Source organism: Herpailurus yagouaroundi, unplaced genomic scaffold, assembly GCF_014898765.1.
Source record: "Herpailurus yagouaroundi ecotype Mexico unplaced genomic scaffold, PumYag 203, whole genome shotgun sequence".
Classification (NCBI taxonomy): Eukaryota; Metazoa; Chordata; class Mammalia; order Carnivora; family Felidae; genus Herpailurus; species Herpailurus yagouaroundi.
The window spans coordinates 18,993,769-19,010,993 of NW_024412434.1; the positions used below are offsets into that span (position 1 = coordinate 18,993,769).

Consider the following 17,225-nt stretch of genomic DNA (forward strand, 5'->3'; position numbering starts at 1 on the left):
TTGTGTCAGTGACGAACGGCACACGCTGCAAGACTGGCAGCCTATTGTGTTCACTTGAGGGGCTTCTAATCATCTGGTACTGTCTGGGGACACCACAGGAGAATTGCAAACAGATGATCGTAAGTCTCAAGGAATCCTCTCCGCTCGGTGTGTGAGTGAGAACGTCACAGCCAGCATTCGGCACCCTGACTGGCCCAGAGCAGGCATCCGGTAAGCGCTGAGGATGGACGGATGCGTAAATTAACACGGCTGGAAGGAACACACTGTGCTGTGTGGGTCTGAGCACACGGGCAGCAGATTGGGAATACGTGCGCTCCCATGGCATTCACAGCGGAGGAATTAACAACTGGCAATGTCTCTTGTATTATTAAAGACCTGCTTTGCCTTCTTGTTCTGGTAGATCACAGCATTCTGAGGGGGAAGGGTTGCTAATTTCCCTTTTCTTAAATTGTGCGGGCCTGGGAGATCTTGGAGCTACTCACTGGCTCAGTATCCGAAAAGAAGCAATACTGCTTTTTTAATTGGAAGACGACGAGGGGAAAGATTGCTCTCTGAGTGCTCAAAACTACTTTTACCAACAAGCTGTAGAGCAATATAAACGTATTACATAAACAAAATTAGCTGTCCTTCCTTCAGAAGTTATTTTGAATTTTCATAGGTAAAGTCTACGGGCACCTGCCACCCGATTCTTCCTTGGGCTCTTGGTTAGGCATCCTACATAATTAAACTCTTCTGGCTCATTCTTCCCAGGAACATCTGCCATTATGAATTCATATCAGAATTTACTTTTATTAGCCCTGATTACCAGTTTTTCTTATTACTTGCTTGGTTATTAGACATCCAGAGTAAAAATCAAGAATCAAGAATGGGATGTTTGAATCCGAAGGTACTCCCCTTAAGAACACAAATCTTACGTATTTTGTAAAAGATATCTTTTTTTTTTTCAACGTTTATTTATTTTTGGGACAGAGAGAGACAGAGCATGAACGGGGGAGGGGCAGAGAGAGAGAGGGAGACACAGAATCGGAAACAGGCTCCAGGCTCCGAGCCATCAGCCCAGAGCCCGACGCGGGGCTCGAACTCACGGACCGCGAGATCGTGACCTGGCTGAAGTCGGACGCTTAACCGACTGCGCCACCCAGGCGCCCCTAAAGATATCTTGACACTGTTTCTAGGAAAATGTCATTTTCCTTTCTCACTCAAATGTATTAAAGGCAACAGAAAACATTCCTGATAATGTTCAATAGAGTTCATCTTTTATTTGACACAAGCAATAGTCAGTAGCTATTAAATATCTAGAGAACCACCAAATATTAATGCTCCGCTGCTCTATTTCAGAAATGTAAGAATGCAACAGAACGGTCTTATGAACATATCACTATTTCCTCAATAGGAAGAAATGCTAGAGCTTGACGAAGCACACAGATGTTTCAAAAAGTTGATAGGATCAACATGTGTCTTTGGGCGAATGTAGCACATGAGCCTCAGTTTTCTCCCAGATAAAACAAAGGAGTTAAACAAGATGATCTCCAAAGTTCTTTCCGGACACAAAGTCCACGATTCTAGGCAAAAAGGCAGTAAATGACCTGTAAAGAACTCGTGCAGTGGCTCCCCATGACTTCACCTTGTTTAGACATTAGATAAATGGGGATATTTATATAGTCGAAAATCAGAACATTTCTATACGACAAATGAGAAACCTATTGATATCTTTCTAATTCTTTTTCTGAACCACCCTTTAACCACATTACAGCATTTACTTTACTATAAGCTTCAGATTATTATGGACAGAAGAATGAAATAAACATACCTCACAAGTCAGATTATTACTTTTTAAATTATCACTCTTTATAATGCTTACGACTAACAGTACAATAGAGACGCCAGGATCAAATAATGCTGGCTCTGTTAGCCTCAAATAAATGATGCTCAGTATCTAAGCACTTGAAAACTCTTGGCTATTTCCCAAATAACAGCTAAAATGATCCATTATCTACCTATGTACATGTGTATATATGTGCATTTATACACACACACACACACACACATATATACACACATGCATATACAGTGTGCACATTTTCTAATTATCACAATACAAGTACGGAGACTATTCTGAAAATTGTTTTGTGCCAACTTCACAGCCAATGATTATTTTATTTCCTCGTGGACAGCGAGATAAGTAAAAAAGTCAATAATCTGCTTGGTTTTGTCAATGTTTTCAGAAGGTGTGATATATATCCCACTGGTGGTTCAAACCAATTTTAGGTGATATATGGGCATTTAAGGTCTTTTAAACACATATTTGTTTATTTTAATGTGTTTTAGAAGAGTGCCTGGGTGGCTCAGTTGGTTAAGTGTCTGACTTCAGCTCAGGTCTTGATCTCATGGTTCGTGGGTTTGAGCCCCGCAATGGGCTCTGTGCTGACAGCTCGGAGCCTGGATCCTGCTTCAGATTCTGTATCTCCCTGTCTTTCTGGCCCTCCCCTGCTCACACTCTGTCTCTCTCTCTCAAAAATAAATAAGACATTTAAAAAAATTAAAACAATGTTTTAAACACATATTTGTTTATTTTAATGTGTTTTAGAAAAAAGTATTAATGTTGCAAGCCTCTGACTTTATGGAGATTATTGTTTTGGATAAGGGCAAAGCAAAAAAAGTGGGTAACTTTAAAAAAATATATTAAGTAATTAGAAAAGGTAGTACCTGGGCATAGCAAACATGCTTTAAAAATGATAGGAGAATGAATCAAATTTGACAAACTTGATAAATATTAATGAATGATGAATTCATTCATTCTGATGAATATTATGCTGAGTTTGTGAAAATTAAAAGGCATATATCTCTACAGTGTCTTGTAACACATTTCTTTTCTTGGGCCTATCAAAGAACTAACTTCTGTTCTGGGGGTAACATCCTCCTAATTCATCAGAAATATCATCGTGACTTTTTTCTCTGTTCATTTATTTAATTTTGAGACAAAGAGTGAGAGAGACCATGCACACGTGAGCTGGGGAGGGGCAGAGAGAGAGAGAGAGGGTGACAAACAATCCCAAGCAGGCTCTGATCTGTCAGTGCAGAGCCTGATGTGGGGCTTGATCCCATGAATCATGAGATCATGACCTGAACTGAAATCGAGAGTGAGAAGCCCAACCCACTGAGCTATTCTGGTGCCCCAATCCTGACTTCTAATTAGGCAGGGAAAGCTATCACCCACTTTTCACTCTTAGACCTTTTTCTGGGTCCTATAATTGTTGACATTATTTTAAATGAGGTTGATTTAAAAATATAAATATGATACATCATGTCAAGAATATAAATTGGGGCATTATGGCTCAGACATGGTGTAGCTACTGAGTAAGCTTGCCAATTTTAGTAGAGAAAACTCTGAAGTTTAATACATTGTTCTTTGTATAGAAACCACATATAAAGAAACGTTCCTTTCTGCTAATGGTATGAAATCATTACATTAAATAAGAATAGTTAATGAATATTTATTTCAGCCAAGGTATTACTAACACAGAGATAGACATAAAGAAGTGAAGACAGGTTCACAAGAAACTATACCATCCCTACATAATGCATTGTGAAAATTCTATATAAAAAAACCTTTTACAATTCTGATCCGGTCTATCAAAAAGCAACGGAATTTAGAAACTAATCCTTTGACTTTACTGTGTCAGGTGTAAGTAGTAGCAAAGGTCCATGAGGTATCTCTAATGCTAGAAGCTGTATATGTTCTTTTATATATTTTAAATCTAACAGTTAAATGAAATTCAATAGACAATATAGAGAACTATGTAAAATCTTCACAGGGATCATTTTAAACCTGGCTCTCTTAGCTTGAAATATTTTGAGCTTTCTACTGAAATCCACTCATAAACAGAAAGCAAAAATAACAATAACAATAATAATAATAATGCCTGGGAGGAATGAATTATGTCCAAAGGGAGCACTGCGGTGTGGTTTGCAGGACCCTTCCCCTCCCCGCACACCCACCAGATCAAATATGTCTGTAAGGCCAAAGGCTCAGTAATGCGAGTGCTCAAAACAGCAGGTTCTTTACTTCTTATACACTAAGCTGCTCCAAAATATTTACACACGACAAAGAGGAACACCTTGAAGATGAACTTCTCTGAATGAGAGTGGGGCAAATTCAAAGCAATGTTGGGCCTTCGACTTATGCAGGAATGTGAGACTCACTAGAGAGGTCCGGGACAGTCCCTAATCCTCCCTGTGGAAGCTGGGGGGACTTGGATGGGCAGTGGCAGCAACAGGCTGGAGACGGGGCTTTGGAGTAACTTTCCTCAAAGTACATTCAGCAGAGATCTTTTCTTGCCTAGCGGCAATCTGTGAACACCCGTCTTGCAGGAGTAGAGGACATTTTTATAGAAAGTATTGGGCAGAAGGTATTCGCCAGGCATGGGACATTGGAAGCTAGCACCCTCTTCTTGAATTCCCGTGTTAAATGGATTTGTATAGCTACAGGTGGAAAGTGTCTGAAGCTAAAAGACTCAACTGGGAGAAAATGCGGCCGGGGCAACTCCATGACTGGTAGAAAGGCATTGACTCATGAAATGACAGATATGCCATACTCCAGGGAGTGATAAATAAAAACATGTGTCAAATAATCTAGGTCACAACTAAGAAAGACACTCTCACAGCCTTTCCTAGATAAGGGTCTCAACAATACTTTTCTATGGCAACATTCGTAGTAAAAAAAAAAAAAAACCCCTCTACTCACACATGTATTGTCTTACATACGCACTCATACTTCATTATTCAAATGTAATTTGTCCCTGAGCCCATGATGGGTGCATTGCAGGAGGCTATATATTTCATTCATGTCTTTTTTTAAGAAAAAAATCATTTCAGTTCAACTTTTTAATACGAGCCTTTTCAAAAGCTTGCAAATGTGGAGAGAACAGTATAATGGACCTCTAGGTATCCATCACCCAGCTTCAACAATAAATTCTAATGAAAACAGTTTTTAAGGGGAAAATTAATGTTCCGCAGCTCATTCAAAACTACCAACCAATTATCCCAAATATTACTAACATACTCTTAGAGATCTATATAACAATCCTCTAAGGATTTCTGGCTATTAATTAACTACAAAAGACATTTTTTAGAATTACAAAAACGCTATTATTCTATTTTGAAGGAACATTGTAAAGCTTTCCAGAAACAACTATAGTACCCATACTAGAGGCAGGCAGGTAACAGTCAGATTGAGATATTTGATGCTTTCACGTTCCCAATATTTTTTTTCAAATGTAAGAGCTTTTCTGGCTTCTTAGGCTCATCATCTCTCCTTAGAAACTCTCCTGCTTTCTTAGATGTTTTCAGCCGATAACATGAAGGCAAAAATGCTCGACACGTTTAACAACATGAGGGCAAGATGTTCCCCTCTAGGGGGGAGATCTGAGCTGGGACCACCGTGCTCTCTACATCCTGTTGCCCTTTTTGATGATACAAGCATGTGGACTAATCATAGCCAAGTTTTTGGTTCAGAGAGGAAATTCTGGGTAAAAATATTGGCGAGTTGTTATAACAAATATTTGGCTGGTAGTAGTTCAGATGGCAAGGTATACTTAATTATGTACACTTTAAGGTTAGCATCTTAATAAAGTATACAGAACTCACTTAATGTTGCTACAATGTTTATCAAATTACTTCATTGTTTTAGTCACAGGCATAAAGCCCTCCTCCAAGTAACGTTAAGAAGCTCCTATACTGAGTAGACCTCCAAACGCTTGTAGTCGTCCGCTGTCTGCTCAGATTTGATAAGCAACGAAAATAACTCCAAAACTGGTAGTTTCCACAGATCATTATTATAGTTCAGGAGTATGGGCTGAATTGTGCCACCCCCCCCCCCACCTTTATATGTTGGAGCCTTAACCTCAGAATGTAACTGGATTTGGACATAGGGCCTTTATGGAGGTAATTACATTAAAATGGAGTTTTGGGGGTGGGTCCTAATTCAATATGACCATTTTCTATACTTACGAGCAGAAATTAGGACACAGACAACATAGACAAAGAGAAGATCAAGGGAGGACATAGGGACAGGTGGCCATCTACAAGCCAAGAGATGCCTTATAAGAGACCAAATCTACCAACACCTTGATCTTGGGCTTGTAGCTTCCGGAATTGCCGGCAAGTAAATATCTGTTGTCTAGGTCACCCAGCTGGTGCTACTTTGCTATCGCAACCCTAGCAAAGTAATACCTTCAGTATTGAGGTTGCCTAATCCAAGCTACAGAGTGGCCTTTAGTTACACCCGGGGAATCTGGGGCTAGAGTGAGCAGAAAATTTGTTCAAAGGGCTGGCAGGGCACGTGTGATTCAATCTAACCCTTTTCGACAAAGTTTAATGACAATCAGGTGATAGCTCAGTATATGGACTCAGCGTTATTTACCTCAGTTATTTGTCAGGGTATAATAGGTCAGCTTGCTGAAAAGTTAATCAGATACTACACACAGATTGTGTAGAAGATAGCACGTGACATACCTCTGCACTGGGGGTTGGGCTTTCTATTTCCTCCAAACTTTAGAGAGCACGACTCATAACATTTAACTTTTCAGATATGTAATGAATATAGTAGATGACACACGTAGAAATGGGACAGTGTAAACATGATAACTTTAGGAATTTATGACAATATTTAAAATTTTTCAAAAATCAGTAGATATATAATGCTGAAAACAGTAAGCAGTACTAAGAAATCCTTGTTGGTACATAGTAATACCGAGGACTTTTCGGGTGCAGTGGACTTTCAATTACAAGGAAACATTAAATTAACAACAGTATTTACCAATATTCTCCTCAAAGTGCTTTTCAAACGCTAAATAATGACCCAATTAAGCCACTGCAAGATAAGCTGTTATTACTCTAGATTTAGTGAAAAGGACTAATAATTACTATTTTAACAGTTTCTGTGAAGAAAGACTCGATGTTTACTGAACACAACTCTGAGAACGCCCCATCGGTTTAGCGAGTAGAGAACAGAAAAACAAAAGGTTGATTGGTTAAGTGAATTCAGGGAAAGACAGAGTTGATTAAGAACGAAGAACCATGACCTGTGAAAACAGCAAATTTAATATGCAAAGCGGTGACCAAAATTGGCAGGAGGCTATTTATGAATACTGCCAATATTCAATGTGGCATACTGACAATGTTGAGGGTCATGCCCTCAACAACATAATTCATCACACTAGTGCTTGGGGCAGTCATGTCCAAGCAATTTATCATCATCATATCACTCATCTGAGTAAGAGAGGGGGAGAACTTTGATTGTTAACCTCTAGGGAGAATGGATTTATAGCCAACATCCCTAGGAGCACCGCATGGCTCTGCCCAAAGCAAAACGCTCCCTGCTTCACTTCTGCTTAACTCAGAGTAAAAGTGCGAACACACTGCCTCCAGGACAGTGAGAGCAAAACCCAGGTCTGATGCTTTTAGCGCAAAAGTAAGATAGCCAGGAAACCATACTTAAATATTCATTTAAAAATGAATGCCTTAAAAATGCCTTAAAAATGCCTTTAAAAATGCTTATGGATGAGGCATTTCTAATGTCCTTTGGTGACAAAATCATTTTTGAAATGCATCCGTGGATACCGACACTTGGGAAGAATTATCTCTTAACATTGAACCCATGAACATTTCTCTGTGTTGGAAAACTTGGAAGTGAGCTGACAATTAAAAAAAATAATGTGTGTGTGTGTGTGTGTGTGTGTGTGTGTGTGTAGTGTTTTTCAAAATAAAAATGAGAACCTTAATTCCTCTGGACATTGAGCCTTTATGTACTTTACACTTTAACAATAGCTGCCCTTACAGGGTATGATTGAACACCTAAATGCCATTTTGCCCCCTTTGATTAAAATCTTGAAGCTGAGTTGAGCGTTATGGAAACAAGTACCCTGCTGTTCACCAACAGTAAGAGGAACATGAGTCACAACAGCAAGACTTCCAGGGTGCCTTCTCTCTTAGGCTCCCACTGTATCTGGTAAACTGGAAATCAGTAATTCCTGGAGGCACATGGATCAGACCTTACCCGAGTGCATTAGTCAGGATAGGCAAGGTTATGCTGTGGTAACAAACACATCTCCAAATCTTGAGGCCTAAACACAACAAAAGCTTATTTCTAGCTCTCTCTATGGCTAACAGAGGTTGACAGGGGGCTCTGCTCACTGCCCTCATTTCATGAGCCAAAGTGACAGAACAGCCACTATCTAGAAAATTGGTGGTCACTCCGGCAGAGGGAAAAAAAGTGTGACAGACTTCTCACTGGCTCTTAAAGCGTCTACCTGGAAGTGACATTTCCCTCCACTCACATTGCATTGGCCAAAGCAAGTCATATGGCCATACCTCACTGGAAGGGGACAGAGAAATGGATAACACTCAACGGCTGCCATGAGGCAGAGGCATCTGTATTCAGGCAGATACTGCCTTCATGAACAGACAGAACCACAGAGCCAGCTTATGCCAGGTGGCCAGGTGGGAGCAGGTATTTTATTTTTCTCCATCTTCCTTATTTTATTTATTTATTTATTTATGTATTTATTTATTTATTTATTTATTATTTTGAAGTGAGGGAAGATGTCTATGAGAGTTGTTTTTTTTTTTTTTAATGAAAGTCTTTTTAGAAAAACATGGATTACTGAAAATACACCCTAAAGAGCAGCTAAAGAAAAGAGAAGCACGAGGCCACATTTGGTGTGTGAAAAACATGTACAACAACCATCTTCGGTCCTTCTATTAACAGTGAAGTTCATAGGGCTATGAGCAGGACACCACTGAATCAGGAATTAATTTTCCCATTGTCATTGTATGGCTCACTGGGGTATTTAAGACATTTGAAGAGAAAGACTCCTGATACAGTAATGCTATAGAACATATGGAAGTAAGGGTAGGCCTTTTCCAAGGCCAGTAGCTCTACCTATGTTACACCCCTCATTCTTTTCTCTTCAACCTCTAAAATCTTTACACAGGGGCTCTCTACCAACTATAATCCCAGCCAGGGCACTGAGGATGCAACCATAGATTTCTCAAAACTCTAAATATTCCATCCCAGGGCGCTTGGGTGGTTTGATCGGTTAAACAGCCGACTTGATTTCAGCACAGGTCATGATCTCACGGTTCATGGGTTCAAGCCCCTCGTCAAGCTCTGTGCTGAGTGCAGAGTCTGCTTGAGATTCTCTCTTGGTGTGCCCCTCATCCGCAAAGTTACATAAATAAACTTTAAAATAAACAAATGTTCTTTTCTCTGTTTCTATCTGGGTCAACGTTTAACTACTCACATTTCAACTGTATTAAATTGCATCGTTTCAGAAATTCTTTTCATTTCCGCCATATTCAAACTATTTTCTGCCCTTCACAGGGAAGGGGAAACTTGTCCAGTGAAACCTATCTTTCCCTTAAGTCACCCCCAGAATACACGCTGTACTGGCCATCCTCCTTTGCTGGCTGCTACTCCACTAACCATTAAGCATTGGGCTCTTCGATACTGGGTCCAGGATCCTCTTCCCTTCTCCACCTTTATTCTCTCCCTGGATCCTGTGACACATTGCCAATGATTCCCCAATAATTATCTGTGGCCCAGATCTCTCCTGTGAGCTACAGCATAATATACCCACCAGCCTATATGACATTTCCCCTTAGACAGCTGATAGACCCTGTAGGAGGCAGATACTACAATGACACCCAACAACCCCACCCCTCTTAGTATTCGCACCCCTGTGTTGTCCCCGCCACCCCCACCCCTGACACTGCACCAGGATTGATCTGTGTGATCAACAGCACACAGCAGAAGTGATGGTATGCTACTTCTGAGATCAGGTTCTAAAAGAAGACTGGCTTCCATCTTGGGTTCTCTTTCCCTCTTGGAACGGTTGCCCTGGGGGAAGCCACATCATGAGGAGCCCTATGGAGAGGTCCATGTGGCAAGGAACTGAACTCTCTGGCCAACAGCCAACTGAAATCTGTCAACAGCCATGGAAGAAGCTAAGAAGCATATCTCACAGCTCCAGTCAAACCGTGACATGACCACAGCCCTGGCTGAAAGATTGACTGGAACGTTATGAAAGACCCTGAGCCAGAACCTCCCCAACTATGCTGTGTGCAAATTTCTGACCCATAGAACCTGAGGCAATGAATGTCTGTTGTTTTGCTCTGCTAAATTTTAGGGTAATTTTTTAGATGTAGTAATAGGTAAACTAATCCACACACCACAGATTTAATATGTACCAAATGGAACTTTCCATCTCCCCTCCCCCAATTCCCAATTTGTTCTTTCTCTAGCCTTCTCCTTAATGATTAACATCCACATCTGCCCAGTTTCTGAGCCAGCATCTTGAGACTCATCCTTGGTTTCTCCTTATCTTTCACGATCATATCCCATTCATCAGCAAGCTCTACAGAATCAAAATCCAAAGCATTTATCACATCCATTCTTACAACAAATGGATCAAGGGCCCACTTTGCACAAGGCACAGCATCAGGTGCTAGAGAAACAGCCATAAATAAAACATGCACACCCTGCCCTCAAGTGGTTGACATTCTTATAGGAAGGAGTAAATAATTTATAAACAAAATGCGTAATATGTCATGGGAATAAGTTGTATGTGGGAAAACTAAAGGGAACAGGAGGATGGGAATGCCAGGGTGTTCGAGGGGTGTTAGCATGTGATTTTAAATATGCTTGTCAGGGGGCAGCTGGGTGGCTCAGTTGGTTAAGCGTCCAAATCTTGATTTCGGTTCAGGTCATGATCTCGAAATTCATGAGATCGAGCCCCGTGTGGGGCTCTGCACTGACAGCATGAGAACTGCTTGGGATTCTCTCTCTCCCTCTGTTTCTCCTCCTCCTCCTCCTCCTCCTCCTCCTCCTCCTCCTCCTCCTTCCTCTCTCTCTCTCTCTCAAAATCAATAAATACTCTTACTGCCACCCCAGCCTGAGCTACCTCTGCCTTTCACTTGGGCTGCATCATAGCCACCTTCACGTCACTCCCCTGCCCACAACCCTTCAGTGGCTTCCCGTTGCTGTGAGATGAACATCTAGAGACCTTACCAGGCTGCACAAAGCCCTGCATGACCTGGTCCCACCCTGTCTCTCCGACTTCATCTTGAACCAATCACCATCACAAAGACGTTCTGGTCATTTCCAGAACATGCCAAGTCCTTTCATGGCTCCTTTGCCCAAGCAGGTCCCACTGCAAGGAAGGAACTTCACTAGGTCCTTCGCATCCTTCCAAACCAGCAGGCCTTGGTGAGGAATCCTTTCCACCACATCTAAAGTGCCCCACCCACCTCTCTGCTCCATTTTCCTTTATCACAGCCCTCTGTTCACAACTTGTAGCTGTTGGTTAATTAATTTGTTTGTTAGTTCCTTCTTTGTTTGCTCAGGTCTCCCTGCCTCTAACCAGAATATATACCCCTGGAGGCTAGAATCCTCATCTGTCCTGTTCTGTATTGCAGCAGCCCCAGTACGTGTCCAGCTACACAACGCACATTTATTGAATGAATAAACCAACCCTTCCTGACCACCCTGTAATTCCAACACCAAGTGTGACCAAAAATATCATTAAGTGGCAAAAGCGGAATATTATTTTCACAAATCTATAGGTTTTTCGATCTAGCAGAGACCTAGAGATCAATTACTTTCATGTGCCTAGAAAAGATAAGTAACTTGTGCAAAGTCACAGAGCTGGAATCGGAAATAGAATGAGATTCCACTCACGGGTCCTGAGTACGTTAAACTAGCAACTTGTCTTAGAGCCCCCTCTACCCGCGTATCTTTAGTTCCTGTTGGACAGGGGGCATACTTGTGAAAAACAAAGTACACGGGGGCTCAGTGGTAGGAGCACAGGTTTTGAGTTAGAAAGACATGGGTTTTTTCCCCCTAAACTTTCCAGCAGTGTGGCCTCACCCCTATGCCTTAACTTCCTCTTCAGTATCACGAGAACACCTCAAGGAGCAGTGTAAAGTGTGAACTTCTAGGGCACAGAGCTCGAAGAAGACCCCTGGTGATTAGCTTTCACTAATGTTGAAAAACATAGGCGTGGGCATTCCTCTTCCGATTCTAAGATCCAGGAATGGGAATAAAATGCATTTTGCATGCATTTGCATTTTGCAATAAAAATGCATGCCCCAATCTATACTACATACATTTTTGTAACTCCCATAAGAATAAAGCAACATCCAGCCTCCACACATGGAAAACGTAATTTCATAGAGCAGCGCGCTGTGAATTTTGTGTTCCAATTCTCCTGTTTTCTGAAATTAAGTTGCTGCCTTGCTCTCCACAGCAAGTTGTCCGATCCCTTTTTCTTTGCAGCGTGCACTGAGATTTCTTTTTAAAAAGGGGTTCATTATTTCCGGAATTACATCAGGCCTTTAGGATAACTGCTGAACACCCCTGCTGTCTATGCAAAACAAGACGCAACTGGCCAAGTCGGTGTCAGAAGTGTTAGCTCGCTTCTCTCACTGACGCTCATTCTATTTGACAATGACTGCGACGGTCCTTTAGGACAGGAGCAAACGCTTGTCGTTTTCCTCCAGTGTGGCAGTGATTTGAGGGCGAATGGACACGTTTTTACACAAGGCGGAAGCTCTCCTCTGTAAATGTGCCCCCCTCGGAGGTGTCCCTGCAACCCGAGGCGCCTCCACAAATATCACAACGTTGCGGCTGTAGACACAGCGCTCTTATCTGTAAGGGAGGCGCACCTATGTGTGTTTGGAATATCTTTACAACAGAACCATGAGGCGGTAAAATAAAGGGCAAGGCTGAGGCTCAAGGCTTAGAGGTGTGATTTCAAAGCTCAGGAAAGGAGAACCAGCATGTTAGAGAAGCCCCCCCCCCCCCCCCCCAGCCCAACGGCCCGACGACAACCCCTGCAGCATTTCTGTTCAGCAACACTGGGCTGGAGCCACGCGGGGCCCCCTGGGGCCTCGCTCCTCGTGGGACTCTCGGCTTCGGGTTTCAAGCCAGGCTTCGCTGCACTTTAGACTTTGGGGTAACCAACCACCCACTTCCAACACAGACCAGCCTCCTAGGCCTCGCGCAGCCTCAGGATCCGCGCGTCTTTGCAGGGCATCTGGAGAAAGGCAGCAGCTCGCCAAAGCGCGGATTGCTTTCAACCTCTCTCCCCCAGGGGGACCATCGCCGGGGCGGCTCCCCTGCTCACCCCACCCTTCCTACCCGGCTCACAGCCCCCACGCCCCCGCCCCGGCTCCCGCGCACCTTCCCTCCGCTCGCTGCGCGCCGCCTTCGCCCCCGGGGCACTCGGCGGGGCCAGCTGGCAGGGCCTTTAAGGTCTCCCCACTCCCCTCCCGCTTCACGCTCGGGGCTAGTCTTCTCCCCGCCCCCAGGTCCCAGGGCAGGGTTCAGCAGGTCCCGGCCACGCCCCACTCGGCCCTAGGTCACGCCCTGTGGCTCTTGCCACGCCCTACCCGGCCCTAGGTCACGCCCCCCGGGCCCAGGACCCGCCCCGCCCGCCGCCCGTCCAAGTCCGGGTTCACTCCTGTCGGCTGCCTGTCCTAACCTTGAAGCGGGCAGTAGGCTGGTAGCTGCAGGATCCGTTCAGCTGCCGCACTGGAAACCTACTTTCTCTGCGTGAGAGTCTATTGTAGATACCCCCCCGCCCCCCAATATCCCGGAAGGAGAGGTTTCTCGTCTCCCTCGAGTTCAGCTGAGTCGAAAGAATCAGGGGCTAGATCCCCCAAGGGGAAAGGAAGCAGCTGCATTTTCCCCAGACCCCAGGTCTCTGTAGAAAAGCCTGGAACATGGAGGCTTTAGTAGCTATTGTAGCTTCCTCCAAGGATAACGGATCAGAGGGGGTGCACTGGCAGTTTGGTATCTTGAACAGGATTTGGATAATCATTCCGAACGCAAAGCAACTTTGGGTTGATTGTCCATTGTTTCATGTCCCTGGACCTGAGGTTTCTCATCCTTACCAGCAGAGTCTGGACGCTTGAAGTGGCCCTACGCTTCAGTGTCAGCTGGCTTAGGGAAAGTGAGTGCACCCGTCGACCAAACCTAGTGCTGGGAACAGTCGCGGCGATACAGGACAATACCCTTAGGTATTACACTGTATTCAATTTATTTTATCCTGAATTCTGGGGAAAAGAGGATGAGTACTCAGATGGCAAGAATCTCCAGGTGTCGTTTGGAAGGAAGGTGAACGTTTAATAATTAACGATAATAATGATGATGATGATGATACTTCCTGAAGCCAATTCTCCTCCTCTAGGTACTGTGTGTAGGTTATCTTGCTTAATTTTTTAGAACAGCCTACATGTGGTGAATCGTTTCCTCTTCCAATTACGGATAAGAAAACAGATCCCGAAAGAGAAGTCCCTTGTGCCAGGCCAGGCCTAGAACGTGCTGTGGTCGATGTCACTACACCACACCTTCCTGGTAGAGAACAGGGCACTTTGGTAAGACGCTAGGTACTAAACTGATATATTTCAGTCAGAAAAAGAAGAGAAAAGGAAATGAAGGTGTGTGTGTGTGTGTGTGTGTGTGTGTGTGTCTGTGTGTGTGTCTGTGTTTTAAGGAGGGTAAAACTATAACTTGGTTGGTGAAGGACAGGCAGGGGGACAAGACTGAAGGAGAGCAATGTTCCTTAAGGAGGTGGCTGCTTAAATCCTCGGAATAGGGAAGGGAATAAAAATAGGGCCCAAGAGTGAGAGAGATAAGAATAAATGGAGAGGTTAAGAACTCCAGAGGAAAGAGTATTGAGAGAGTTCAATATCACTAGGGATGACTGGGGCTCACACGGAGATTGTTTAGTGAATAGATGGATGGAGGGAAGCTTCTAGAGAGATTTCAGTGCTGGCTACCCCTTTGATTGCCCGTGCTGCAACCATGAAGCCATATAAGATGTGTACCTGACAATGGCTGTTAAAGAGAGGACTAAAAGTCCATCATTTATCATGCTTTGCATTTTACTAGTCTATGCTGCCAGAAGTGAAATTATACACAAGATTCATGTTAAAAAATGACGTCAGCTTTTCTTTATGGAAGTTGCTAAATCCTCCACCGCCCACATTGCACCCATTGTACAAGGTTTGTGACGGATTTCACATGCAGGCTCTCACTTGTATGGCTTTACTCCCTAAAGACGGTGCTAAAGAGAAGCTAGTGTAGATTTATTTCTCTTTGAAAGAAATCGCTTCAAGGAAACTTCCAATTAATACGTAGAAGTCTTATATTGGGAATTTTATCCAACTATTGTGAACACATCTGTTCGAACAAAGGGAGAGAAATCCACAGCAATCCAGTGTGCAACAGTGAAAAACGTTGATGTCATCCAGTATTTGAGTATATACTGTATGATTCCATTTCACATCATAGGTGATTTAAGCAGTACTGTTGGTGAAGCAGCAAATGCTGTCTTACTGAAAAATAATTAAAATAAACATTGTCCCGTGCTGGCCCCCCAAATCCGCGAGGCTTGAGGATAGGCAGGCAAGAATGGATGAAAGGGGTCCTGTATGGTGTTATGCTGTCCAAAATGATAATCTGTTATCAAGCCGTGTGCCCAACTTCATTTTTCAGCCTTTCCTCCTGGAAAAGCTTAACTTGGAGATAGTTTTTGAAACCTAGAACATCAATGTACTGCCATAGCCTGTGATGAAATAGCTGAGTTAAAAATCATATTACTAAGGAACCAAAGGTTTCCAAATCAATCTGTCAGAGAAGGGTTTAGTTCAAACGTGCTCTCATATCCACAGTACCTGCTTTTCATTTTCATGGTATCTTTGAAGTTTGGTAGTACTTGTACTCAGAAACCCTAAATTGGCAGAGAGAACGAAATCAAAACCAAACATCCAAACCCCTCGCTGGTTGGGTTAAACTTCTGGAAAGCACTCAGGTTTTCATCACCTTAGTTAGTTGTTTTAAATATTTACACAAAAATAGTCTATAGGGAAAAAGAAAAAAAAAAAACCAAAGAGGTAAATATAAAGTAAGCCAGATAATTATCGGATGAGCAGCAGGAAAAAAAAGCACAGCCAATGATATCAGTTTGTAAATGGTGTGGCTGTCGGGTTTTAACTGTTAATTGGAAGTTCAAGTTGACAGTGCTACAGAGATTTTCTTGGTTTAATTTTTAGTCATGGTGTGATAAACTAGTCCCATCATTTCCAGGAGATCTATTAGATACCAATGTCACAAGAGGGCCAGGACAGAACTTTCATCACACATTTTTCTATCAAATTCCTATTCTTTATACCTCCCAGAGAACACAAGTAATTACTCAGTATATTTTGGTACTTCATTTAGAGGCAAAGGAAGAATGAAATTAAAACTTTTCCAGTTCTTAAAGAGCTAAATTGAAAACACATAATCCCCCAATTCCAGAGACTTTTTAATGGAGACTCTCCCTTTACAAATCAGCCTTTGCAACCTTTTGTAGAAGCCAATGATAAGTTGGTCTTTGGAACTGTTACCACCTTACAGCCACTGTGAAACACAGTAGAACAGTTCCTCAAAAAATTAAGCATGGAATTAACAAACGACCCAGCATCTCCACGTCTGGGTGTGTATCCAAAAAAGGTGAAAACATGGCGTGAACAGGTATTTGCACACCCATGCTGGTAACACTATTATTCACAATAGTCAAAAGGTGGCGATTCGACCCAAGTGTCCATTGGTGGATGAATGCATAAACAAAATGTGGTCTGTGCATCCAGTGGAACGTTGAAGACATTATGCTAAGTGAAATAAGTCAGACGCTAAAGGACAAATATTGGATGCTTCCACCACTTCCAGCGGTCAAATTCATGAAGACAGAACGTAGAATGGTGGTTCTCCGAGGCTGGAGGGAGGGGCAAGGAGGAGTTCCTGTTTAATGGGTACAGAGTTTCAGTTTGGGAAGCTGGAAAAAAATGAAGGTGGAGTGTGGTGACAGTAGACCAACAGTGTGAGCCTACTTAATGCTGTTGAACCGCACACTTAAAGATGTTAAATTTCACGTTGTGAGTATTTTCCCATAATAAAAAATTTTGACGCTGAGACAGCTGTTTGTAACTTGTAAAAAGATGACGTGAATTTAGAACACCTGTTACTCTCGCTAGATTTGCTACTATAAATAAAAGGTCATAAGGTTCAATTTTGTCATTAATTTAAAAAAATTAATGGGGCGCCTGGGTGGCGCAGTCGGTTAAGCGTCCGACTTCAGCCAGGTCACGATCTCGCGGTCCGTGAGTTCGAGCCCCGCGTC

At 42.8% G+C, this 17,225-nt stretch overlaps 1 protein-coding gene across 2 annotated transcripts in view; it reads right to left on the bottom strand.

Moving 5' to 3' along the window:
- The window catches only part of PTER (phosphotriesterase related), a 70,267-nt gene extending 56,908 nt beyond the window's left edge, over positions 1-13,359 (bottom strand). Inside the window, exon 1 of one of the 2 annotated variants that reach the window (XM_040451321.1) lies at positions 13,241-13,359. The gene's annotated coding sequence lies outside the window, so the exon portion shown is untranslated. Of the gene's footprint in view, positions 1-6,231; positions 6,629-13,240 lie in introns of those variants that run through there. The other variant, XM_040451323.1, reaches the window with a different exon arrangement.
- Positions 13,360-17,225: the final 3,866 nt, after the last annotated feature.